Here is a 25,097-nt window from a genome sequence, read left to right on the forward strand (position 1 = left end):
AAAGGCTAATAAGCATTCATCTAGAACGTTTCCTAGAAAAACTTTAAAAAGTCAAGTGAAGGAGATCCAACTGAGGCAGCACAAGGGAACTCTCGAAAGAGGAACAAGGCAAGAGGAAGATCTGAGACAAAGAAATCTGACTTTTACCAGAGCTGACCAGAGGAAAGCACAAACACAGTCCCCCTCTACCACAAATAATGCAGTCGAGTTTCCCACATTTGGGGAAATCACAGGGGTCAGCATACCCAGAATGCAATGAATGAACCTCACCCTGGGAGAACAATCTTCATGACCATGGTATCTCCTATGCAAAATAAGTATGATTTGGGATAGGGCTGGGGAGGGCCGCTGCTCAGGCACATCTCTGTCAAGTAAAGGAGATTCAACTGAGGCAGCACAAGGGAACTCTCATCTGGGGACAACAACTGCAGGGAGAACACATATTTTCAGATGAACATGGGAGGGCAGAAGGCTGCCTAATACTGAAGCACCCCCAAACAACAAACCAAATGCAACAACTAGTGCAAGCATTCCTGGGGGAAGGCCTGCAGCAGATGGATTTGCATATGATGTCATCCAAGCAGTGGGTCAAAGTTGGCTTCAACCCTCGTCTGCATATGAAAAGAAAAAAGGGATGTGCAGGGCATGGCGTCCTTTTGCGGCGCTTGGATGAACCCTCCTTCGGTGTGGGGCTCATGTTGGCTATGCCCCAGCCCCTGAAGCATTCAAGATGATTTCTTGCAGCAGCTGGGCACTGTAACAGCTCCAGAGTTGCTCTGTAAAGCATGTAAAAGGGTGTGGGCCCTGCAGCACTACCTGTAGTATGCATTGTGCGTTGGAAGGCACAAAGTAAGCAGACGGGAGAGGTCAGGATAGTGCGCAAGGGCATAGAAGGGAGCGGCTCAAGAAAAGAGAAGTGGAAACAGACAGCAAACTAGGCTGGAGAAAGACCTGAGGCAAAGAGATCTGAATTATATGAGAGCCGACCAGAGGAAACACAAATTATGCAGTCAAGTGTCCCACATTTGGGGAAATCGCAGGAGCAGCACACCCAGAGTGCAATGGGTGAGCCTTGCCCTGGGAGAAGCACCTTCCTGATCATAGTATCTCACCTGGCAGGTAAATAGGAGTTGGGCTAGAGCTGGGGAGGGTCGCTGCTCGTGCACCCCCCTGTCAAGTGAAGGAAATCCAACTGAGGCAGCACAAGGGAACTCTCGAAAGAAGAACAAGGCTAGAGGAAGATCTGAGACAAAGAAATCTGACTTTTACCAGAGCTGACCAGAGGAAAGCACAAACACAGTCCCCCACTACCACAAATAATGCAGTCGAGTTTCCCACATTTGGGGAAATCACAGGGGTCAGCATACCCAGAATGCAATGAATGAACCTCACCCTGGGAGAACAATCTTCATGACCATGGTATCTCCTATGCAAAATAAGTATGATTTGGGATAGGGCTGGGGAGGGCCGCTGCTCAGGCACATCTCTGTCAAGTAAAGGAGATTCAACTGAGGCAGCACAAGGGAACTCTCATCTGGGGACAACAACTGCAGGGAGAACACATATTTTCAGATGAACATGGGAGGGCAGAAGGCTGCCTAATACTGAAGCACCCCCAAACAACAAACCAAATGCAACAACTAGTGCAAGCATTCCTGGGGTAAGGCCTGCAGCAGATTGATTTGCATATGGTAATGCCATCCAAGCAGTGGGTCAAAGTTGGCTTCAACCCTCGTCTGCATATGAAAAGAGAAAAGGGGCGTGCAGGGCATGGCGGCCTTTTGCGGCGCTTGGATGACCCCTAGTTCGCATTAAACACCTCCACCCTCCTTCGGTGTGGGGCTCATGTTGGCTATGCCCCAGCCCCTGAAGCATTCAAGCTGATTTCTTGCAGCAGCTGGGCACTGTAACAGCTCCAGAGCTGCTCTGTAAGGCAAGTAAAAGGGTGTGGGCCCTGCAGCACTACCTGTAGTTCGCATTGTGCGTTGGAAGGCACAAAGTAAGCAGATGGGAGAAGTCAGGATAGTGCGCAAGGGCATAGAAGGGAGCGGCTCAAGAAAAGAGAAGTGGAAACAGACAGCAAACTAGGCTGAAGAGAGACCTGAGACAAAGAGATCTGAATTATATGAGAGCCGACCAGGGGAAACACAAATTATGCAGTCAAGTTTCCCACATTTGGGGAAATCAAAGGGGCAGCACACCCAGAGTGCAATGGGTGAGGCTTGCCCTGGGAGAAGCACCTACATGATCATCGTATCTCACCTGGCAGGTAAGTAGGAGTTGGGCTAGAGCTGGGGAGGGTCGCTGCTCGGGCACCCCCCTGTCAAGTGAAGGAGATCCAACTGAGGCAGCACAAGGGAACTCTCGAAAGAAGAACAAGGCTAGAGGAAGATCTGAGACAAAGAAATCTGACTTTTACCAGAGCTGACCAGAGGAAAGCACAAACACAGTCCCCCACTACCACAAATAATGCAGTCGAGTTTCCCACATTTGGGGAAATCACAGGGGTCATCATACCCAGAATGCAATGAATGAACCTCACCCTGGGAGAACAATCTTCATGACCATGATATCTCCTATGCAAAATAAGTATGATTTGGGATAGGGCTGGGGAGGGCCGCTGCTCAGGCACATCTCTGTCAAGTAAAGGAGATTCAACTGAGGCAGCACAAGGGAACTCTCATCTGGGGACAACAACTGCAGGGAGAACACATATTTTCAGATGAACATGGGAGGGCAGAAGGCTGCCTAATACTGAAGCACCCCCAAACAACAAACCAAATGCAACAACTAGTACAAGCATTCCTGGGGGAAGGCCTGCAGCAGATGGATTTGCATATGGTGATGTCATCCAAGCAGTGGGTCAAAGTTGGCTTCAACCCTTGTCTGCATATGAAAAGAGAAAAGGGGCGTGCAGGGCATGGCGGCCTTTTGCGGCGCTTGGATGACCCCTAGTTCGCATTAAACACCTCCACCCTACTTCGGTGTGGGGCTCATGTTGGCTATGCCCCAGCCCCTGAAGCATTCAAGCTGATTACTTGCAGCAGCTGGGCACTGTAATAGCTCCAGAGCTGCTCTGTAAGGCAAGTAAAAGGGTGTGGGCCCTGCAGCACTACCTGTAGTTCGCATTGTGCGTTGGAAGGCACAAAGTAAGCAGATGGGAGAAGTCAAGATAGTGCGCAAGGGCATAGAAGGGAGCGGCTCAAGAAAAGAGAAGTTGAAACAGACAGCAAACTAGGCTGGAGAGAGACCTGAGACAAAGAGATCTGACGAGAGCTGACCAGGGGAAACACAAATTATGCAGTCAAGTTTCCCACATTTGGGGAAATCACAGGGGCAGCACACCCAGAGTGCAATGGGTGAGCCTTGCCCTGGGAGAAGCACCTACATGATCATAGTATCTCACCTGGCAGGTAAGTAGGAGTTGGGCTAGAGCTGCGAAGGGTCTGTCAAAGTCAGAAAAATATCTCTATGCACACTACCATATTTGCACCTCACCCAGGTCCGTGCTGCGCATGCGTACGCTCTCCCGTACGTGCGCATACTCACAGTCGCGGGCACCCGCAGGCGCATGGTATGCGTATTTACGGTAGAGTTTATGTGGTTGTAGCGTGCGACTCAATCGTAACATATTTTCACTAATAATGTATTTTGTAGATCATGGTCCCTTTGATAGATTCTGAAAGTTTGGTTAATATAGAATGTTTATGAACAGAGGAATCCCTCTTTGTTTGATACGAAGGGTCAGACAGGAGTAATACAGTGGTGTTTAGTATCCATCGGAAGAATATTTAATTAGAAATATTCCGGTGTTGGTTTGAAGCAGATCAATCGCTCGTGCGAATAGTTATGGACATAAGAAGTTTATGAACATTTACTTTATTTGCACTTTATTACCCATACGGCGGGAAACCCAGTTTCCCTCCCACCTGAGCAGTTGGAAATAGTCACAGCCCACCTGTATGAATCAACCTATGACCTTTTGTTATAATGCGAAGCCGAATTCCTGTGTCCAATGAACAATGAGATTGTAGGGACCATTGAATTGTATTGTGTGTGGGGCATAAATAGGCAGGCCGACCGTATCCAGTTCTCTCTCTCTTCAACGGTTCTCATTGCTGATAATCGGGAGCTGGATATCGAGGCGCATGCGATCGTTCCCCTAGTGCGTAAGTTTTCTCCGTAATCATATTGTCTTACTGTGAGCCATCTCTCTCTCTCTCTATCTCTCTCTCTCTACTCTTTCTCTCGTATTTTCCTTTAATTGTATTGTATTGTATTTCCTGTGTAGTTTATCTGGTTAGTTGGTTTATGTTATATTGTAGTGTATGCTTTGTACTGTGATTCTTTTTGCAAGTATAATAGTCATAATACATATAATAGGTTTCGGACCCTAAGCCCAGGTATCTGTGTATTCTTTATAGTGTTAAGTATTCTCTGAGCGCCGGTGACGCTCAAGCAGCTTTGTAGTTAATCAGGTTACACCAGGTTGCACTTACACTCTGTCTCTACACTAAGGTATACTGTGTATCTCATCGTTAAAGGTATAGAGATAAAGGTTTAAACGTTGTAAGCGTCTGCACCGCTGGTGATCTCCTCGTGGTCCCGAGCGTACGCTACGCTATAGCGAATCATTACGTTAGTCGGCAGCCAATAGCGTGCCTGCCTGTGATCACTGGGCCGTAAGCGAACGTGACGCTTGAGCGTCTCGACTACGGTTGAGCGATCGCTACACAACTTGCGTACCCTTACGGTACTTCTTACGTAGATAGCGTATAGTGTTCTTAGACCTCTTAAAGTGTTTTATATACGATAAATATTCAGCTTTATCAATTGGCGGCTCGCCCGTCCTTCACATATCTGCACTAGGTAGATCAGCAGACATTATCCCTCAGCAAAGGGCGGGAGGTTGTATCCCTCGTAGTGCTGACAGGATAAGCGTCTGCTTCACTTAGGTAAAGAGTGCTGAAGGAATCCGGGAACCGGAGGTAAGAACAAAACGCTAGTGTCTTTTAAAACTGTTTATTTTTCTGTCTTGCGTACACACGCACGCACACATATATATATCTGCATTTCTTTTTCTTTTTCATTTTCGTATATCACTCTCCTGTCTGCCAGTTTTTATAGTTGATAGAAGTGCTAAAAAGAGAGTTGCCGTTATTTCATAGTTTAAGAGTAAAGGTAATATAGTTAAAAGATAGACAAACACACAGTTTCGCCTGGGAGATAAGGCGAAGTAAGTGTGTTTGTGTGGTAGATGATCAAGGATCATCTACATTGATAAAAGTATAAATTGTGTTACGGTGGATCTTTGCTTTGCGTATACGTGTCTCTAACAAAGACTTGCGTACGCAATCCAAAGGCCAACGCACGCAGCGTACGTTACGCAACGGAGCGTCCGGTTACGCCCACGTAGCTCAAGTCACGATAAGTTGATTTTTAACGCAAAGCGATAAATAACGCGAGGCGAGAAATAACGCAAGTCTATTTTTGGGTGTCCGAAATTTAGTTAACAGATCCTGCTCCTAATTGGTAACACACCTGATCTGAAGAAAAATTTCTGCGCAGAAATAGAAATAGAAACAAAAGTGTACATGTGATGAGTGAGTGTTTTTACAATTTTTAAAGGTTGAACCACAAGAAAAGTCGAGTACTCGTGAGGTACATGCGTGTAAGTGACGTGCACGGTGGCTAGGGAGGCATCTCTGGTTAAATATACAATTTTGAGCATTAGAGTATAGCAGACCAGGAGGTCATACTGTAACAAGACCAGGAGGTCATAACAGACCAGGAGGTCCAGGTACAGCTGACAAGGAAGTCTGCTATACAGTTCACAGGCACAACACCGAAAAGGGTTGGTGCAACACCCATATAGGCCATATAAGCTCTGGCTGAAGGAATTCGCAGTCGTAAGTTTCGATTCCATTGGTCTTTCCGTACATAAGCTTAGTTGTTTGTGTACTGAACGACTGGACCGCACGTAAGTGTGTGCAGTAGTTAGTAATCTGACCTAATACCATTAGAGTAAAGGGGTCACAAACGCTATCTGTACACTCTAACGTGATTTGTGTAATTTTTTTATTTTAAGGGAAGTTCGCTGCTCACTCAGGAACTATCCAGCAACCAATAGTTACTGGAAAGAGTAAGTGTTCTTCGGATAACCCTCGCAGGTTCCAGTAAATAGAGGTTCAGGTCGCAGGGGCCCTAGGTCGAGTACGCCAGCACCATATCGGTGTGATCAGGTCGTATTGGTCGGCGTGGGCGAGTGAGTGGGGTACTCGGTAAACCGCCACCGTCAGCCTATTGTTGGCATTTGGTTTTGCGTAAAGGGTTGGCTAAATAAAGCAACACTTTCGAACTATGGGGGCCACTTGTTCAGGTAGGGGGCGATCAACCTCGGTTCGGGTTGATTCAGTGGTCCGGCCAATTGGGTCGGCCAGGTATATAATGTGTGAGAAATATGGAAGTCACACAGAAACTTTATGTGATGAATGGGAGAGAATGACTGTACATGACGGGGAGAAATTCCCAAGAGTAGGGAGCTTCAGCTCAGAAGTGTTACAAAATTTAAGGAGGAGGATATGTCTCATAAAATCAACAAAGAGACGAATCCAGCATTATGATTATTTACAGTTGTGGCAACAGGAAGGTGAGATACAGAGAGGTTTGGCTCAGGCGGCGGGATCTGGCTCTAACAGAAAACTGATTGCCACGGCCCCGCCGCCACCATACATATCAGGAGAGAAGTTGATTGCGGAGAAAGACGCACTAAGGTGTAACACAAAATCACTTAGTAACTGTGTAAATGTTAATGATAATGTTAACCCATTAACCCATGCAAGTATTAACCCGTGCAAGTTGTACCCTGTTTTGAACTTTCCTCAGGAGTGTGATCAAGAGGACGAATCGGCAACGATTTCAGCGCTCTCTCTAGCAGCCACCATAGCAGAGACCACAGTAGGCACAGCTCCACCCACGAGATTAGTAAAGGCCCCTAGCGGAGGGATAGGTGAGGTCGTATCAACTGGTAAGTACGGCACCATGCATTATGCTGAAACTATTTCACCACAGCCTGTAGAATCTACACAGAATGAGGTAGTTAGAATTACACCTGTTAGAGTAATAGCAGTGCCAAATGGGAAAACAGACGCATCAGGAGCCACTCCCATTAGGAACATTGCCATGTACACTCCATTTTCCCGAATGGAATTAAGGACCATAGTGTCTGAATTTCCTGACCCTAGAAAAGACTTAGTTGCCAGTCAAAAATACATCAGAGACTTAGGTAACACTGTAGAGCCCAACAATAAAGACTGGCAGATATTGCTGAGAGCATGTTTACCCTCAAATGTCGACGCAACTCAATTTTTAGCTGATTGCGGACTAGGTCATGATGTACCTCTTACAGATGTGTACAACCAAGATAATGTGAAAAGAATAAACTTGCAGTTAAAAGAGTATTTCCCAGCAGTAGCTAAATGGAATAAGATATTCTCCATTAAACAGAAGGAGTCAGAGACAGCTGCAGAGTATTTTCACAGAGCATTATTAGAAATGCCAAATACACAGGCATAGAGGACATTAAAACAGACACAAACCATCGGGAAGTAGCAGTATCGGTACTGATGGATGGTTTAAAAGAGTCATTGAAGACTAGGGTACAGACCACGCAACCATGTTGGCGAGGTCTGTCTGTGGCTACTTTGAGAGAGGCTGCTATTGATCACGACAGAAACATCACCAGACACAGGGAACAACAAGGTGACAAATTAATGTCAGTAAGTATACAGGCTCTGACCACAAGGCAGCCTTTGTTTGTATCACCAAATCCTGTGGGTAAGTCAAGTATGGTTACTTGTTATTCTTGTCACAAACAGGGACACATGGCACGAGATTGTAGAGTAAAGAATCCACGAAACTCATACCAAACCCCTAGACAACGACACGACACACGACATTGGGAGCAAGGTCCGCAGAAACGGAGTTATGAGCCACATACAGGGGAAACAAAAAGATATCCCCCAAACAGAGACTGGCATGCCTCTGGTAGTTCCCAACTATCTCCCTCACAAGTAGTTGCTGCCAGCGGGATTCAGGGAGGTCACCATACCCAATAGGGGTGTGGCCATACCTGTAATCTGCAGCCAGTAAAATTAATTGCCAATCTTGGAAGTGAACCCGAGATCGCAATTAATGTAGCTGGTAAAACTTTAAACTTTCTTGTAGACACAGGTCAGTGATAAATTCGACAGTGGGCATGAGAACCACTGGTAGGACAATTCCAGCCATGGGAGTAACAGGAGTAGTCCAGCACTACCCTGTTAGCAAACCAGCCGAGATTACAATAGGGCCTTTGCATACCAAGCATTCCTTTTTGCTGGCTGCATCGGCACCAACCAATCTCCTGGGAAGAGACTTACTGTGTAAAATGGGGTGCGTCATTTATTGTACTCCTGAAGGTGTATTCTTGGACATACCTGAGAAACACGCTCAGGAAGTGCGAGACATGTTAGACTCCCCATCAAAATTAATGTCACATACCATTATGACAAATAGGAATCCATCCCAAATAGAAGAGATGACATCTCAGATACCAGAGTCACTTTGGACAAAAGACGGACAAGACACTGGATTAATGGCAAACGTAGCTCCAGTAGTTGTACAAGTAAAAGATGGTAGGATAGCTCCAAAAATCCCACAGTACCCTCTGAAGCCAGAGGTGGAGTTAGGAGTTTACCCAGTAATAGAGCGCTTGCTACAACAGGGCATTCTGGTAAGAACGTCCAGCACTGCTAATAGTCCCATCTTCCCTGTGAAAAAGAGTGGGGGGAGGGGTTACAGACTAGTGCAGGATCTAAGGGGGATTAACAAAATAGTTGAGAGTCAGTTCCCCGTAGTGCCAAATCCAGCTGTCATCCTAATGCAAATCCCTCCCACTGCCAAATTTTTCACTGTTATTGACCTCTGCTCCGCTTTCTTTTCGGTACCTCTGCACCCTGACAGCCAATATTTGTTTGCATTCACATACAGAGGAGTCCAATACACGTGGACTCGATTACCCCAAGGTTTCATAGATAGTCCAAGTATATTTTCTCAGGCTTTGCATGATTGTTTACAGTCTTTGCAACCAGACAGGGGATCAGTATTGATACAGTATGTGGACGATTTATTACTGTGTTCAGATTCACTGGAAGCATCTCTGAAGGATACGAAACAGCTCCTGTTTCATCTTTCAGACACCGGACACAAGGTGTCCAAAGACAAGTTACAATTATGCCAAACTAAGGTAAAATATTTGGGACACTGTCTAACACAAGGACTGAGACACCTGACCGCTGATAGAATCCAAGCAATTAGAGACATGACTCTGCCACAAACCCAGCAACAGATCAGAACGTTTTTAGGAATGTGTGGGTATTGCCGTAATTGGATCCCAGGGTTTTCCATTTTGGCGTTACCTTTGCAGGAAATGGTCTCCTCAAACAAACCTGATAGGATTTCGCATACAGACGAGTCCGAAACAGCATTTGAGAGACTCAAACAGTGCCTAACGCAGGCACCAGCACTAGGTATGCCAGACTATGGGAAACCCTTTGAACTATACGGAACAGAAAGTGCTGGTTGCGCGGCAGGTGTACTAACCCAAAAACACGGTGATGCCAGTAGGCCAGTTGCATACTACAGCGCTCAGCTAGACACGGTAGCGCGATCCCTCCCCACATGCTTGCGAAGCGTTGCTGCAATAGCATTGCTAGTGACAAAAAGCGAAGACGTCGTGCTAGGCCACAACCTCACAATCCATACGCCACATGCAGTATCAGCCTTATTGAATTCTGCCCAAACCAGACACGTCTCATCAGCGAGATTTACAAGATGGGAATTGGCACTAATGGCCCCCGTAAACATCACCATAAGGAGATGCAGTGCATTAAATCCTGCAACGTATCTCCCAGGTGTGCCTGGTCAGGCACAAAGGGTGGAAGGTGAGAGTGATGGGGAAGGAGGATTTAATACAAAGGAAGATACACATGATTGTATGGAATATTTGACCCAAAATTTTACCGCAAGGCCTGACATCAGTGACAACCCACTGGAAGATGCAGAACTCACGTTCTACACGGACGGTAGTTGTCATAGACAGTCAGACTCGGGAGACTTGTGTACTGGATACGCAGTCGTAGATGACCAAGACACCATAGAAGCGGAACCGCTAGGCCCACCTCACTCAGCCCAGGTTGCTGAACTGGTCGCCCTAACCAGAGCATGTGAATTGGCTAAGGGTAAGTCAGCCAATATCTACACCGATTCTAGATACGCATTCGGGGTAGTCCATGATTTCGGAGCCCTATGGCGCCTCAGAAATTTCATGACGGCCGCTGGTACACCGGTAGCGCATGCAGCTCACATAAAAAGGCTTCTAACAGCGATACAGGAACCCGACAGAGTGGCTGTTATCAAATGTAAAGCACACACATATAGCCAAGACCCGGTATCACTTGGTAACAGCCGAGCAGACAAAGCTGCTAAGTTAGCAGCTGCTACCCCCATACAGACAGACACCACACAATTAATGGTATTTAATACCATTAACACACAGAAGTTGTGTGAAATGCAAAATTTGTGTTCCACACAGGAAAGGGCAGTCTGGAAGGCAAAGGGATGTGGCCAGGAGTCCTCAGGACTCTGGACGGATGGACATGGTAAACCAGTGGCCCCCAGAGCATATCTTCCATGTCTGGCTGAAGCAGCTCACGGGCTGACTCATCTAGGCAAGGAAGGAATGTGCAAATTGGTAAGAGCATACTGGTGCGCCCCAGGATTCTCCTCTCATGCGAGTAAAAGAGCAATGTCATGCCTTACCTGTTTGAGAAAGAATATTGGAAAGGCAATACCTACAGAACCATCCCATATCCCACCTGCCGGCGGCCCTTTCCAGGTAATACAAATTGACTTTATACAATTACCCCCTTGTCGGAATTTGAAATATGTACTTGTTTGTATAGATGTTTTCTCAAATTGGGTCGAAGCATTTCCAGCGACAACAAATACCGCTATGTTTACTGCTAAGAAAATTGTGCAGGAATTTGTATGTAGATATGGTATCCCTAGAATAATCGAAAGTGATAGGGGTACCCATTTTACAGGTGATGTCTTTCAAGGAATGTGTAAGTTGATGGGAATTGATAGCAAGCTGCACACTCCGTACCGTCCACAGGCGAGTGCGAAGGTCGAAAGAGTGAACAGCACTATTAAAAATAAATTGAGTAAAGTGATGGCAGAGACAGGATTGACATGGCCAGAAGCTTTACCCATTGTATTGTACAGTATCAGAACCACTCCCAGGTCCCCTCTTAATCTGTCTCCCTTTGAAATCTTGTTTGGTCGACAACCGCATGCCATGATTAACCCTCAGGATGATTTGAAATGTAACAATGAAGTAACTGTAAAGTACTTGATTAACATGAGTAAACAGTTGAGGAATCAAAATGATAATCTGAAGTTAGTGATTCCTGATTTACCAGATAGTAATTGTCATGACATTGAACCTGGGGATTATGTAATGATACGGAATTTTCTACGCTCAGGTTGCCTTATTGACAGATGGGAAGGACCATACCAGGTCTTATTGACTAGCACTACGGCATTGAAGGTTGCTGAGAGAGAGACTTGGGTCCATTCATCCCACTGCAAGAAGGTTGCTGATCCAGAGAAGTCCCGTGATAAGAAACAGACGGTAGAGGTTGTATCACTGGAGTGTCTGTTCCAGGAGGACTGAGGCGGCACCTGAGCCTTGAAGACCGAGAGCTGTTGTCGACTCCCCACTCCCTTTTATTATTTTCCTCCACTTCCCATCCCCTCTCCCTCAAATTTCTTTTTCCTCCTTCTCATTCTTCTCCATTTCCTCCTATAAGATGGACTTGCCCCAAGAGACTGTGATCCGGATTTTCCTGTTGACCATGATGTTGACCAGAGCAGTCTGTTCCGGCGAGAGTACCATGGAGGTCGATAGAGGTTCTGGAATGGGTTCTGATGATAAAGATGGAGGCGTAGTTTTCCAGGATCAACCTAACCAACAAGCAAAGGCGAGTATCAGAAAACGATCCGATAGCATTGACCATAGAAGAAATTGTGACGGATTGTTAGCTGAAGAAAACTGTATCTGTAGGCTCTGTAACAATGTCATTGAAGATGGGTGCATTAAGAAATGCCAATCCAGTTTTAATATCCATATGGACCGGCATCCATTGAGTGACTATCACTCCTTAGTGGGTAATGTGTTAAACAAAACAGATTGTTGGGTATGCTCTCAAGTACCTCAAGGTCATAGCAAATCAGGGCTAGTACCATTTCCTTTAACGATAGGGGAGGTACTTGAGTTAAATGGTGGGAGACCGGTGGACAGGAGGTTTAATATCTCCAGCCCTCCTAGTTTGAAGCTCCACCAATACCATGTGGATAGGTCCCTATTATGTTTCAACATCTCCAATCCCAGAAAGCCGGGAAATTGGGAAGTGTCATGGAGTAACCACACCATGACCTTTTCGCATAGAGCAGATAGAATGCCTACAGATACAGAGCTTGTACGCCACATAGCCAGTAGAGGAAAATCTTTCCGGTATAGGTACACCTTAGGAAATAGGATTACGAGAGTTGGAGAAGTATCACCAGGATACTGTGCACATATCGTACAACCTGATACGTGTATTAAGCAGATGGAAGAATTAGGGTTAGGAGATTTCACCTGGAAGGTGTGTAATATGGTTATGTCCTTCTCCGTCCCATATGTTCTCCCCGATGATGCATATTTCATATGCGGGAGAAAGGCGTACAAGTGGCTTGCCCCAAACTCTGAAGGATTGTGTTATATTGGAAAAGTATTGCCTGAAGTAATGACTGTAACACATGACAAAATGAAGGACATACATCGTGGTGCCCAAGCTCCTTATACTCACACCCACTACGAGCACGTTGTTAAAAGACACCTGATAGAGAAGACAGAGCATCCGGCCTCTGATCTGATAAGTGAATCCACCGGGATTCAATTCTTAATCGCGTTAGATTTCACCCGCACCGCTAGAGGAGTGCTAAATTATAAATACATATTGGCGCTCGCAAATTTGTTAGACAATATCACTGAAATGTATGATGACACATTTAGATATACGGGAAGGGAACTTCAAGCTTATAAAACAGAACTGGTGCAGCATAGAATGGTTCTTAATTACCTCACAGCAGTGACAGGCGGATATTGTGTTACATTGGCAACACAGTACGGCGTGAAGTGTTGCACGTATATCACGAATAGCACCGAGGATCCGGTCGAGGTCATAGACCAAAAGATGGACGATATTCTCCAATTGAAGTGGGAATTTCGCCGAAAACACAATCTCACTCTTGCTGCTGTAGGTAATGAGCTGACTGGTTGGGTGTCATGGTTGAACCCGCGAAATTGGTTCTCCGGTTTGGGAGACTGGGCTCAAGGAGTCATAATGGATGTTAAGAAGTTTCTCCTATGTATCTTAGGTGTTATCATAACCATTGGCTTGATATTTAGATGCGGTCAGGCTTTAATGAGGTGCAATCGTCGTACTAAGGTAATGAGTTTGAGGAGTGAGGAAACTGTAATTAACCTGGATTTGATTTATGACCCAATGATAGAAACAATGATGTGATGAAAATGCGATTTCTACGGTCCGTTTCTTTCACCTGTTTTTCTGGTTTTTCTCCAAGATAAAAAGACCCACTTGGACGAGGAAGTTGACGAGACGCTATACAGACAACGGATAGACCAAAGAAGAAGTTTTGACCACTTGAGATATGGACATTTGATGAACTTTGCCAGGGATCCCCAGTTTCCCTAGAATTCTTAAACTTACGCTAGCCCAACATTTTTTGTAAATCTAATGGCATTGACAAAGCTTTTTGCTCACCCCTAATGGGCAACACAGCGCAAAGAAGACGACTTTCAACTGATACCGAACAAAACTTCAACCGACAGATATACATTAACCTGACATAGAATACCACCGCATTTACCGTAATTATGTCTTTTCTTCATTTCTACAACCCTCAGGTAATGACACACATAGTATAGGGAATACAGGCACAGATATCAGCAATCACATATTCCCCCATTCATGTATCATCAACTAAAATGTGCTCCCCATTTTGTTCAAAATCCGAAAAGAGCTCGGTAAAGTTTGACAGCCCATCCACAGACCCGTACCACGGGATAAGAAGGAATTCAAATGTATACTTCGCAATACCTCGAAGCTTGATTTACAACACGTACGGCACGATGATACATGACCCCCCAAACACGGATTCATACACACATGCTTCTGCTATCTCACTAGGTCATACCCTCTTCACACCTACTCCTCTCTCCTCCCTTACCCAACCATGGAAATGAATTAACCCCTAACATATATTTTTCTCCTTTTGAAATGTTTTCAGGAAGTGGCAGTTATTATTGACTGCCAAAGGGTGGACTGTCAAAGTCAGAAAAATATCTCTATGCACACTACCATATTTGCACCTCACCCAGGTCCGTGCTGCGCATGCGTACGCTCTCCCGTACGTGCGCATACTCACAGTCGCGGGCACCCGCAGGCGCATGGTATGCGTATTTACGGTAGAGTTTATGTGGTTGTAGCGTGCGACTCAATCGTAACATATTTTCACTAATAATGTATTTTGTAGATCATGGTCCCTTTGATAGATTCTGAAAGTTTGGTTAATATAGAATGTTTATGAACAGAGGAATCCCTCTTTGTTTGATACGAAGGGTCAGACAGGAGTAATACAGTGGTGTTTAGTATCCATCGGAAGAATATTTAATTAGAAATATTCCGGTGTTGGTTTGAAGCAGATCAATCGCTCGTGCGAATAGTTATGGACATAAGAAGTTTATGAACATTTACTTTATTTGCACTTTATTACCCATGCGGCGGGATACCCAGTTTCCCTCCCACCTGAGCAGTTGGAAATAGTCACAGCCCACCTGTATGAATCAACCTATGACCTTTTGTTATAATGCGAAGCCGAATTCCTGTGTCCAATGAACAATGAGATTGTAGGGACCATTGAATTGTATTGTGTGTGGGGCATAAATAGGCAGGCCGACCGTATCCAGTTCTCTCTCTCTTCAACGGTTCTCATTGCTGATAATCGGGAGCTGGATATCGAGGCGCATGCGATCGTTCCCCTTGTGCGTAAGTTTTCTCCGTAATCATATTGTCTTACTGTGAGCCATCTCTCTCTCTCTCTATCTCTCTCTCTCTTCTCTTTCTCTCGTATTTTCCTTTAATTGTATTGTATTGTATTTCCTGTGTAGTTTATCTGGTTAGTTGGTTTATGTTATATTGTAGTGTATGCTTTGTACTGTGATTCTTTTTGCAAGTATAATAGTCATAATACATATAATAGGTTTCGGACCCTAAGCCCAGGTATCTGTGTATTCTTTATAGTGTTAAGTATTCTCTGAGCGCCGGTGACGCTCAAGCAGCTTTGTAGTTAATCAGGTTACACCAGGTTGCACTTACACTCTGTCTCTACACTAAGGTATACTGTGTATCTCATCGTTAAAGGTATAGAGATAAAGGTTTAAACGTTGTAAGCGTCTGCACCGCTGGTGATCTCCTCGTGGTCCCGAGCGTACGCTACGCTATAGCGAATCATTACGTTAGTCGGCAGCCAATAGCGTGCCTGCCTGTGATCACTGGGCCGTAAGCGAACGTGACGCTTGAGCGTCTCGACTACGGTTGAGCGATCGCTACACAACTTGCGTACCCTTACGGTACTTCTTACGTAGATAGCGTATAGTGTTCTTAGACCTCTTAAAGTGTTTTATATACGATAAATATTTAGCTTTATCAGGTCGCTGCTCGGGTACCCCCATGTCAAGTGAAGGAGATCCAACTGAGGCAGCACAAGGGAACTCTCGAAAGAGGAACAAGGCTAGAGGAAGATCTGAGACAAAGAAATCTGATTTTTACCAGAGTTGACCAGAAGAAAGCACAAACACAGTTCCCCACTACCACAAATAATGCAGTTGAGTTTCCCACATTTGGGGAAATCACAGGGGTCAGCATACCCAGAATGCAATGAATGAACCTCACCCTGGGAGAACAATCTTCATGACCATGGTATCTCCTATGCAAAATAAGTATGATTTGGGATAGGGCTGGGGAGGGCCGCTGCTCAGGCACATCTCTGTCAAGTAAAGGAGATTCAACTGAGGCAGCACAAGGGAACTCTCATCTGGGGACAACAACTGCAGGGAGAACACATATTTTCAGATGAACATGGGAGGGCAGAAGGCTGCCTAATACTGAAGCACCCCCAAACAACAAACCAAATGCAATAACTAGTGCTAGCATTCCTGGGGGAAGGCCTGCAGCAGATGGATTTGCATATGGTGATGTCATCCAAGCAGTGGGTCAAAGTTGGCTTCAACCCTCGTCTGCATATGAAAAGAAAAAAGGGATGTGCAGGGCATGGCGGCCTTTTGCGGCGCTTGCATGACCCCTAATTCGCATTAAACACCTCCACCCTCCTTAGGTGTGGGGCTCATGTTGGCTATGCCCCAGCACCTGAAGCATTCAAGCTGATTTCTTGCAGCAGCTGGGCACTGTAACAGCTCCAGAGCTGCTCTGTAAGGCAAGTAAAAGGATGTGGGCCCTGCAGCACTACCTGTAGTTCGCATTGTGCGTTGGAAGGCACAAAGTAAGCAGACGGGAGAAGTCAGGATAGTGCGCAAGGGCATAGAAGGGAGCGGCTCAAGAAAAGAGAAGTGGAAACAGACAGCAAACTAGGCTGGAGAGAGACCTGAGACAAAGAGATCTGAATTATACGAGAGCCGACCAGAGGAAACACAAATTATGCAGTCAAGTGTCCCACATTTGGGGAAATCGCAGGAGCAGCACACCCAGAGTGCAATGGGTGAGCTTTGCCCTGGGAGAAGCACCTTCCTGATCATAGTATCTCACCTGGCAGGTAAGTAGGAGTTGGGCTAGAGCTGGGGAGGGTCGCTGCTCGGGCACCCCCCTGTCAAGTGAAGGAGATCCAACTGAGGCAGCACAAGGGAACTCTCGAAAGAAGAACAAGGCTAGAGGAAGATCTGAGACAAAGAAATCTAACTTTTACCAGAGTTGACCAGAAGAAAGCACAAACACAGTCCCCCACTACCACAAATAATGCAGTCGAGTTTCCCACATTTGGGGAAATCACAGGGGTCAGCATACCCAGAATGCAATGAATGAACCTCACCCTGGGAGAACAATCTTCATGACCATGGTATCTCCTATGCAAAATAAGTATGATTTGGGATAGGGCTGGGGAGGGCCGCTGCTCAGGCACATCTCTGTCAAGTAAAGGAGATTCAACTGAGGCAGCACAAGGGAACTCTCATCTGGGGACAACAACTGCAGGGAGAACACATATTTTCAGATGAACATGGGAGGGCAGAAGGCTGCCTAATACTGAAGCACCCCCAAACAACAAACCAAATGCAACAACTAGTGCAAGCATTCCTGGGGGAAGGCCTGCAGCAGATGGATTTGCATATGGTGATGTCATCCAAGCAGTGGGTCAAAGTTGGCTTCAACCCTCGTCTGCATATGAAAAGAAAAAAGGGATGTGCAGGGCATGGCGTCCTTTTGTGGCGCTTGGATGAACCCTCCTTCGGTGTGGGGCTCATGTTGGCTATGCCCCAGCCCCTGAAGCATTCAAGATGATTTCTTGCAGCAGCTGGGCACTGTAACAGCTCCAGAGTTGCTCTGTAAAGCATGTAAAAGGGTGTGGGCCCTGCAGCACTACCTGTAGTATGCATTGTGCGTTGGAAGGCACAAAGTAAGCAGACAGGAGAGGTCAGGATAGTGCGCAAGGGCATAGAAGGGAGCGGCTCAAGAAAAGAGAAGTGGAAACAGACAGCAAACTAGGCTGGAGAAAGACCTGAGACAAAGAGATCTAAATTATATGAGAGCCGACCAGAGGAAACACAAATTATGCAGTCAAGTGTCCCACATTTGGGGAAATCGCAGGAGCAGCACACCCAGAGTGCAATGGGTGAGCTTTGCCCTGGGAGAAGCACCTTCCTGATCATAGTATCTCACCTGGCAGGTAAATAGGAGTTGGGCTAGAGCTGGGGAGGGTCGCTGCTCGTGCACCCCCCTGTCAAGTGAAGGAGATCCAACTGAGGCAGCACAAGGGAACTCTCGAAAGAAGAACAAGGCTAGAGGAAGATCTGAGACAAAGAAATCTGACTTTTACCAGAGCTGACCAGAGGAAAGCACAAACACAGTCCCCCACTACCACAAATAATGCAGTCGAGTTTCCCACATTTGGGGAAATCACAGGGGTCAGCATACCCAGAATGCAATGAATGAACCTCACCCTGGGAGAACAATCTTCATGACCATGGTATCTCCTATGCAAAATAAGTATGATTTGGGATAGGGCTGGGGAGGGCCGCTGCTCAGGCACATCTCTGTCAAGTAAAGGAGATTCAACTGAGGCAGCACAAGGGAACTCTCATCTGGGGACAACAACTGCAGGGAGAACACATATTTTCAGATGAACATGGGAGGGCAGAAGGCTGCCTAATACTGAAGCACCCCCAAACAACAAACCAAATGCAACAACTAGTGCAAGCATTCCTGGGGGAAGGCCTGCAGCAGATTGATTTGCATATGGTAATGCCAGTCAAGCAGTGGGTCAAAGTTGGCTTCAACCCTCGTCTGCATATGAAAAGAGAAAAGGGGCGTGCAGGGCATGGCGGCCTTTTGCGGCGCTTGGATGACCCCTAGTTCGCATTAAACACCTCCACCCTCCTTCGGTGTGGGGCTCATGTTGGCTATGCCCCAGCCCCTGAAGCATTCAAGCTGATTTCTTGCAGCAGCTGGGCACTGTAACAGCTCCAGAGCTGCTCTGTAAGGCAAGTAAAAGGGTGTGGGCCCTGCAGCACTACCTGTAGTTTGCATTGTGCATTGGAAGGCACAAAGTAAGCAGACGGGAGAAGTCAGGATAGTGCGCAAGGGCATAGAAGGGAGCGGCTCAAGAAAAGAGAAGTGGAAACAGACAGCAAACTAGGCTGGAGAGAGACCTGAGACAAAGAGATCTGAATTATACGAGAGCCGACAAGGGGAAACACAAATTATGCAGTCAAGTGTCCCACATTTGGGGAAATTGCAGGAGCAGCACACCCAGAGTGCAATGGGTGAGCCTTGCCCTGGGAGAAGCACCTTCATGATCATAGTATCTCACCTGGCAGGTAAGTAGGAGTTGGGCTAGAGCTGGGGAGGGTCGCTGCTCGGGCACCCCCCTGTCAAGTGAAGGAGATCCAACTGAGGCAGCACAAGGGAACTCTCGAAAGAGGAACAAGGCTAGAGGAAGATCTGAGACAAAGAAATCTGACTTTTACCAGAGCTGACCAGAGGAAAGCACAAACACAGTCCCCCTCTACCACAAATAATGCAGTAGAGTTTCCCACATTTGGGGAAATCACAGGGGTCAGCATACCCAGAATGCAATGAATGAACCTCACCCTGGGAGAACAATCTTCATGACCATGGTATCTCCTATGCAAAATAAGTATGATTTGGGATAGGGCTGGGGAGGGCCGCTGCTCAGGCACATCTCTGTCAAGTAAAGGAGATTCAACTGAGGCAGCACAAGGGAACTCTCATCTGGGGACAACAACTGCAGGGAGAACACATATTTTCAGATGAACATGGGAGGGCAGAAGGCTGCCTAATACTGAAGCACCCCCAAACAACAAACCAAATGCAACTACTAGTACAAGCATTCCTGGGGGAAGGCCTGCAGCAGATGGATTTGCATATGGTGATGTCATCCAAGCAGTGGGTCAAAGTTGGCTTCAACCCTCATCTGCATATGAAAAGAGAAAAGGGGCGTGCAGGGCATGGCGGCCTTTTGCGGCGCTTGGATGACCCCTAGTTCGCATTAAACACCTCCACCCTCCTTCGGTGTGGGGCTCATGTTGGCTATGCCCCAGCCCCTGAAGCATTCAAGCTGATTTCTTGCAGCAGCTGGGCACTGTAACAGCTCCAGAGCTGCTCTGTAAGGCAAGTAAAAGGGTGTGGGCCCTGCAGCACTACCTGTAGTTTGCATTGTGCGTTGGAAGGCACAAAGTAAGCAGATGGGAGAAGTCAGGATAGTGCGCAAGGGCATAGAAGGGAGCGGCTCAAGAAAAGAGAAGTGGAAACAGACAGCAAACTAGGCTGAAGAGAGACCTGAGACAAAGAGATCTGAATTATATGAGAGCCGACCAGGGGAAACACAAATTATGCAGTCAAGTTTCCCACATTTGGGGAAATCAAAGGGGCAGCACACCCAGAGTGCAATGGGTGAGGCTTGCCCTGGGAGAAGCACCTACATGATCATAGTATCTCACCTGGCAGGTAAGTAGGAGTTGGGCTAGAGCTGGGGAGGGTCGCTGCTCGGGCACCCCCCTGTCAAGTGAAGGAGATCCAACTGAGGCAGCACAAGGGAACTCTCGAAAGAAGAACAAGGCTAGAGGAAGATCTGAGACAAAGAAATCTGACTTTTACCAGAGCTGACCAGAGGAAAGCACAACACAGTCCCCCACTACCACAAATAATGCAGTCGAGTTTCCCACATTTGGGGAAATCACAGGGGTCATCATACCCAGAATGCAATGAATGAACCTCACCCTGGGAGAACAATCTTCATGACCATGATATCTCCTATGCAAAATAAGTATGATTTGGGATAGGGCTGGGGAGGGCCGCTGCTCAGGCACATCTCTGTCAAGTAAAGGCGATTCAACTGAGGCAGCACAAGGGAACTCTCATCTGGGGACAACAACTGCAGGGAGAACACATATTTTCAGATGAACATGGGAGGGCAGAAGGCTGCCTAATACTGAAGCACCCCCAAACAACAAACCAAATGCAACAACTAGTGCTAGCATTCCTGGGGGAAGGCCTGCAGCAGATGGATTTGCATATGGTGATGCCATCCAAGCAGTGGGTCAAAGTTGGCTTCAACCCTCGTCTGCATATGAAAAGAAAAAAGGGATGTGCAGGGCATGGCGGCCTTTTGCGGCCCTTGGATGACCCCTAATTCGCATTAAACACCTCCACCCTCCTTCGGTGTGGGGCTCATGTTGGCTATGCCCCAGCACCTGAAGCATTCCAGCTGATTTCTTGCAGCAGCTGGGCACTGTAACAGCTCCAGAGCTGCTCTGTAAGGCAACTAAAAGGGTGTGGGCCCTGCAGCACTACCTGTAGTTCGCATTGTGCGTTGGAAGGCACAAAGTAAGCAGACGGGAGAAGTCAGGATAGTGCGCAAGGGCATAGAAGGGAGCGGCTGAAGAAAAGAGAAGTGGAAACAGACAGCAAACTAGGCTGGAGAGAGACCTGAGACAAAGAGATCTGAATTATACGAGAGCCGACCAGAGGAAACACAAATTATGCAGTCAAGTGTCCCACATTTGGGGAAATCGCAGGAGCAGCACACCCAGAGTGCAATGGGTGAGCCTTGCCCTGGGAGAAGCGTGTACATTTTCGGTATCGCCTGCCTAGAGAAATGGAACCTAGATGGCATTTGGTACCGGGGACACAGTACCTCAATCAAGTCTCTAGTTGCCTCTGAATTAACGATGGATACCGGAACCACGTTTCTCACCACCCAGGCTGACAAGACCTGAGTTATCCGCTTTGCAGCAGGATGACTGCTGTGATATTTCATCTTCCTCGCAAAGGACTGCTGGACAGTCAATTGCCTACTGGAAGTAGTACAAGTGGTCTTCCGACTTCCCCTCTGGGATGACGATCGACTCCCAGCAGCAACAACAGCAGCGCCAGCAGCAGTAGGCGTTACACTCAAGGATGCATCGGAGGAATCCCAGGCAGGAGAGGACTCGTCAGACTTGCCAGTGACATGGCCTGCAGGACTATTGGCTCTCCTGTCTAAGGAGGAAATTGACACTGAGGGAGTTGGTGGTGTGGTTTGCAGGAGCTTGGTTACAAGAGGAAGGGATTTAGTGGTCAGTGGACTGCTTCCGCTGTCATCCAAAGTTTTTGAACTTGTCACTGACTTATGATTAATGCGCTGCAGGTGACATATAAGGGAGGATGTTCTGAGGTGGTTAACGTCCTTACCCCTACTTATTACAGCTTGACAAAGGCAACACACGGCTTGACACCTGTTGTCCGCATTTGTGTACAGGATGCAAACCTTCATGTCCAAATTTATCCATCTCATCAGTCGTACCTCAGATTTGCGGTACAGGACTGTCATTGCCAATTTCAGACGTTGCTGTTTGGTCTCTCCACGGCCCAGAGAATTTTCACCAAGGTAATGGTGGAAATGATGGTTCTCCTGCGCAAGCAATGTGTCACAATTATCCCGTACTTGAGCGATCTCATAAAAGCGAGATCAAGAGAGCCGTTGCTGAACAGCGTATCACTTTCACTGAAAGTGTTACAGCAACACGGCTGGATTTTCAATATCCCAAAGTCGCAGTTGGTTCCTACGACTCGTCTGTCTTTCTTGGGCATGATTCTGGACACAGACCAGAAGAGGGTTTATCTCCCGATAGAAAAGGCCCAGGAACTCATGACTCTTGTCAGGAACCTATTGAAACCAAAACTTGTGTCAGTGCATCACTGCACTCGAGTCCTGGGAAAGATGGTGGCATCATACAAAGCCATTCCATTCGGCAGGTTCCATGCGAGGACTTTCCAATGGGACCTACTGGACAAGTGGTCTGGGTCACATTTACAGATGCATTGGTTGATCACCCTGTCCCCCAGGGTCAGGGTATCACTCCTGTGGTGGCTGCAGAGTGCTCACCTTCTCGAGTGACGCAGATTCGGCATTCAGGACTGGATCCTGGTGACCACAGATGCAAGCCTCCAAGGTTGGGGAGCAGTCACACAGGGAAGAAATTTCCAAGGTCTTTGGTCAAGTCAAGAGACTTGTCTTCACATCAACATCCTGAAACTAGGGGCCATATACAATGCCCTACGTCAAGCGGAGACCTTACTTTGCGACCAACCGGTTCTGATCCAGTCAGACAACGTCACCGCAGTGGCTCATGTAAACCGCCAAGGTGGCACAAGGAGCAGAGTGGCGATGGCACAAGCTACCTTTGCATTTTTCTCCCAAACGAAGGACACTAGAATGAAAATTTTAAAGCCTCCTGTTAGTGCTTCATCTACACGGTATAGCCCTGAATTTTCCAATGCGTAGCTCTTTGCAAAAGAGAGATATTGGCAAGGAAAAGCTGTCTTGTACCTTTGCATTTTTCTCCCAAACGAAGGACACTAGAAAGAAAATTTTAAAGCCTCCTGTTAGGCCATCATCTACACGGCATAGCCCTGAATTTTCCAATGCGTAGCTCTTTGCAAAAGAGAGATATTGGCAAGGAAAAGCTGTCTTGTACCTTTGCATTTTTCTCCCAAACGAAGGACACTAGAAAGAAAATTTTAAAGCCTCCTGTTAGGCCATCATCTACACGGCATAGCCCTGAATTTTCCAATGTGCAGCTCTTTGCAAAAGAGAGATATTGGCAAGGAAAAGCTGTCTTGTACCTTTGCATTTTTCTCCCAAACGAAGGAAACTAGAATGAAATTTTTAAAGCCTCCTGTTAGTGCTTCATCTACACAGTATAGCCCTGAATTTTCCAATGCGTAGCTCTTTGCAAAAGAGAGATATTGGCAAGGAAAAGCTGTCTTTCAACTCTTCCACAACTGAAAAACAGATAGTGTTCCCAAGCCTTCCATCCTGTAATATCTTCAGTCTCTCGTCAATGAAGAAAACAATCCCTCCAGCAGACTCTTCAACCACGATACAAGATCACAGCCAAAAGGGCGAGAAGCAACTACACTTGCGTTTAACCAAAATGGCTAAAACTTAGTGGAGGAAAGTGCAGTGCACCAAAACATAAGCTGACACAATCATGGAGAATGCGCCAGCATATATGCTCTTCTATCTATATTTTGCAAACCTGCTCTTGTCCCCTCCAGCTGCTCCATGTAGATTTGACGCCTGGCAAGGTGCATAACCCACTGACAAGCAGGCACACTCCTGCATGAGTTTTCACTCTCACTAGCAGGATGATACACATTCATTTGCATGTGCTCCACCTCTGACACACCGCCCACCCAACCACCCAGTCACCAGAGCCACCCACAAGCCAACTGGCTCCGTGATTTAATTTGCACAGTGCAGTCATCCAGGCAGCATGTCCTTCTCAATGGAATAATCTCTGGTTCCATGGAATCTTCCGCATTGGAATGCTGCGGAACAAAAAGGATTTAAACATTCAGCTTGCTAGCATTCAATGTACCTGCGGCTTGGCTCTAGCACATGGGTCTTCATCCTGTGGCCCTCCAGCTGCTGTGAAACTACACATCCCAGCATGCCCTGCCACAGTTTTGCTATTAAGGTATGCTAAAACTGAGGCAGGGCATGCTGGTATATGTAGTTCCACAGCAGCTGGAGGGTCGCAGGTTGAAGACCCATATTCTAGCATGCCTGTTCTATGATGCATGTTCCGTGATGTCACAATCAGCTTGGAATGGGGTGTCTAGCATGCATTTGCTGACAGCCACTTGAGGGAGACACACATCAGGAGATGCAGCATATCGGAGGTCTTCGATGCCTTTCCAGCAAATGCACACCACCAGCTGCTGGTCTGGACACAAAACAATACCCACAATTGAAGGCTCAAAATGCCCAACTACAGGATTAATGTAAGTAGTGAATTTAGGAATGAATTTAGAAGTAGGAAATTAAGTTAGTTCACAAGTACATTCAAATTCCGATCTAAAGTCTAGGTAGGCCTCACGTCCTGGCAGCCCCCAGCATTTAAAAATGCCTTGATTAGAGGTAGGGAATTAAATGTAGATAAGAAGTAGACACAAAATAACACTCCACAGAGCAATTATCAGGTGTCTTTATCAATTGTTGCATTTAAAAAATCAAGCAATTAGGGAACACAATGTTGCGACAATGTAACCCTATTTGCAAAATAGTACTAAATAAGTTTGTCGATGTAAGACATTTGCAAAGGCGCAAACAAAACACGCTGGAAAATGCAACCG

General features: G+C 46.6%; 11 non-coding genes and 4 pseudogenes across 11 annotated transcripts; all 15 read right to left on the reverse strand.

The window, feature by feature from the left end:
* Positions 1–157: 157 nt before the first annotated feature.
* Positions 158–321, reverse strand: LOC135040804 (U1 spliceosomal RNA). Its single transcript, XR_010234623.1, has one exon. It is a non-coding gene; the product is annotated as a U1 spliceosomal RNA (small nuclear RNA).
* A 643-nt stretch (positions 322–964) lies between these two features.
* On the reverse strand, positions 965–1,127 carry LOC135040813 (U1 spliceosomal RNA). The gene has a single exon (XR_010234631.1). It is a non-coding gene; the product is annotated as a U1 spliceosomal RNA (small nuclear RNA).
* Positions 1,128–1,279: 152 nt separating this feature from the next.
* LOC135040817 (U1 spliceosomal RNA) lies at positions 1,280–1,443 on the reverse strand. Its single transcript, XR_010234632.1, has one exon. It is a non-coding gene; the product is annotated as a U1 spliceosomal RNA (small nuclear RNA).
* A 692-nt stretch (positions 1,444–2,135) lies between these two features.
* On the reverse strand, positions 2,136–2,277 carry LOC135040816 (U1 spliceosomal RNA; annotated as a pseudogene).
* A 152-nt stretch (positions 2,278–2,429) lies between these two features.
* LOC135040808 (U1 spliceosomal RNA) lies at positions 2,430–2,593 on the reverse strand. Its single transcript, XR_010234627.1, has one exon. It is a non-coding gene; the product is annotated as a U1 spliceosomal RNA (small nuclear RNA).
* A 671-nt stretch (positions 2,594–3,264) lies between these two features.
* LOC135040812 (U1 spliceosomal RNA) lies at positions 3,265–3,421 on the reverse strand. Its single transcript, XR_010234630.1, has one exon. It is a non-coding gene; the product is annotated as a U1 spliceosomal RNA (small nuclear RNA).
* A 12,587-nt stretch (positions 3,422–16,008) lies between these two features.
* LOC135040807 (U1 spliceosomal RNA) lies at positions 16,009–16,172 on the reverse strand. Its single transcript, XR_010234626.1, has one exon. It is a non-coding gene; the product is annotated as a U1 spliceosomal RNA (small nuclear RNA).
* A 671-nt stretch (positions 16,173–16,843) lies between these two features.
* On the reverse strand, positions 16,844–17,006 carry LOC135040810 (U1 spliceosomal RNA). Its single transcript, XR_010234629.1, has one exon. It is a non-coding gene; the product is annotated as a U1 spliceosomal RNA (small nuclear RNA).
* A 152-nt stretch (positions 17,007–17,158) lies between these two features.
* On the reverse strand, positions 17,159–17,322 carry LOC135040806 (U1 spliceosomal RNA). The gene has a single exon (XR_010234625.1). It is a non-coding gene; the product is annotated as a U1 spliceosomal RNA (small nuclear RNA).
* Positions 17,323–17,977: 655 nt separating this feature from the next.
* LOC135040814 (U1 spliceosomal RNA) lies at positions 17,978–18,131 on the reverse strand (annotated as a pseudogene).
* Positions 18,132–18,283: 152 nt separating this feature from the next.
* Positions 18,284–18,447, reverse strand: LOC135040818 (U1 spliceosomal RNA). The gene has a single exon (XR_010234633.1). It is a non-coding gene; the product is annotated as a U1 spliceosomal RNA (small nuclear RNA).
* Positions 18,448–19,145: 698 nt separating this feature from the next.
* Positions 19,146–19,281, reverse strand: LOC135040811 (U1 spliceosomal RNA; annotated as a pseudogene).
* A 152-nt stretch (positions 19,282–19,433) lies between these two features.
* Positions 19,434–19,597, reverse strand: LOC135040805 (U1 spliceosomal RNA). Its single transcript, XR_010234624.1, has one exon. It is a non-coding gene; the product is annotated as a U1 spliceosomal RNA (small nuclear RNA).
* Positions 19,598–20,289: 692 nt separating this feature from the next.
* LOC135040815 (U1 spliceosomal RNA) lies at positions 20,290–20,431 on the reverse strand (annotated as a pseudogene).
* Positions 20,432–20,583: 152 nt separating this feature from the next.
* On the reverse strand, positions 20,584–20,746 carry LOC135040809 (U1 spliceosomal RNA). The gene has a single exon (XR_010234628.1). It is a non-coding gene; the product is annotated as a U1 spliceosomal RNA (small nuclear RNA).
* Between the last annotated feature and the right edge of the window lie 4,351 nt (positions 20,747–25,097).

This window comes from Pseudophryne corroboree, unplaced genomic scaffold (genome assembly GCF_028390025.1).
Source record: "Pseudophryne corroboree isolate aPseCor3 unplaced genomic scaffold, aPseCor3.hap2 scaffold_769, whole genome shotgun sequence".
NCBI classification, from domain to species: domain Eukaryota; kingdom Metazoa; phylum Chordata; class Amphibia; order Anura; family Myobatrachidae; genus Pseudophryne; species Pseudophryne corroboree.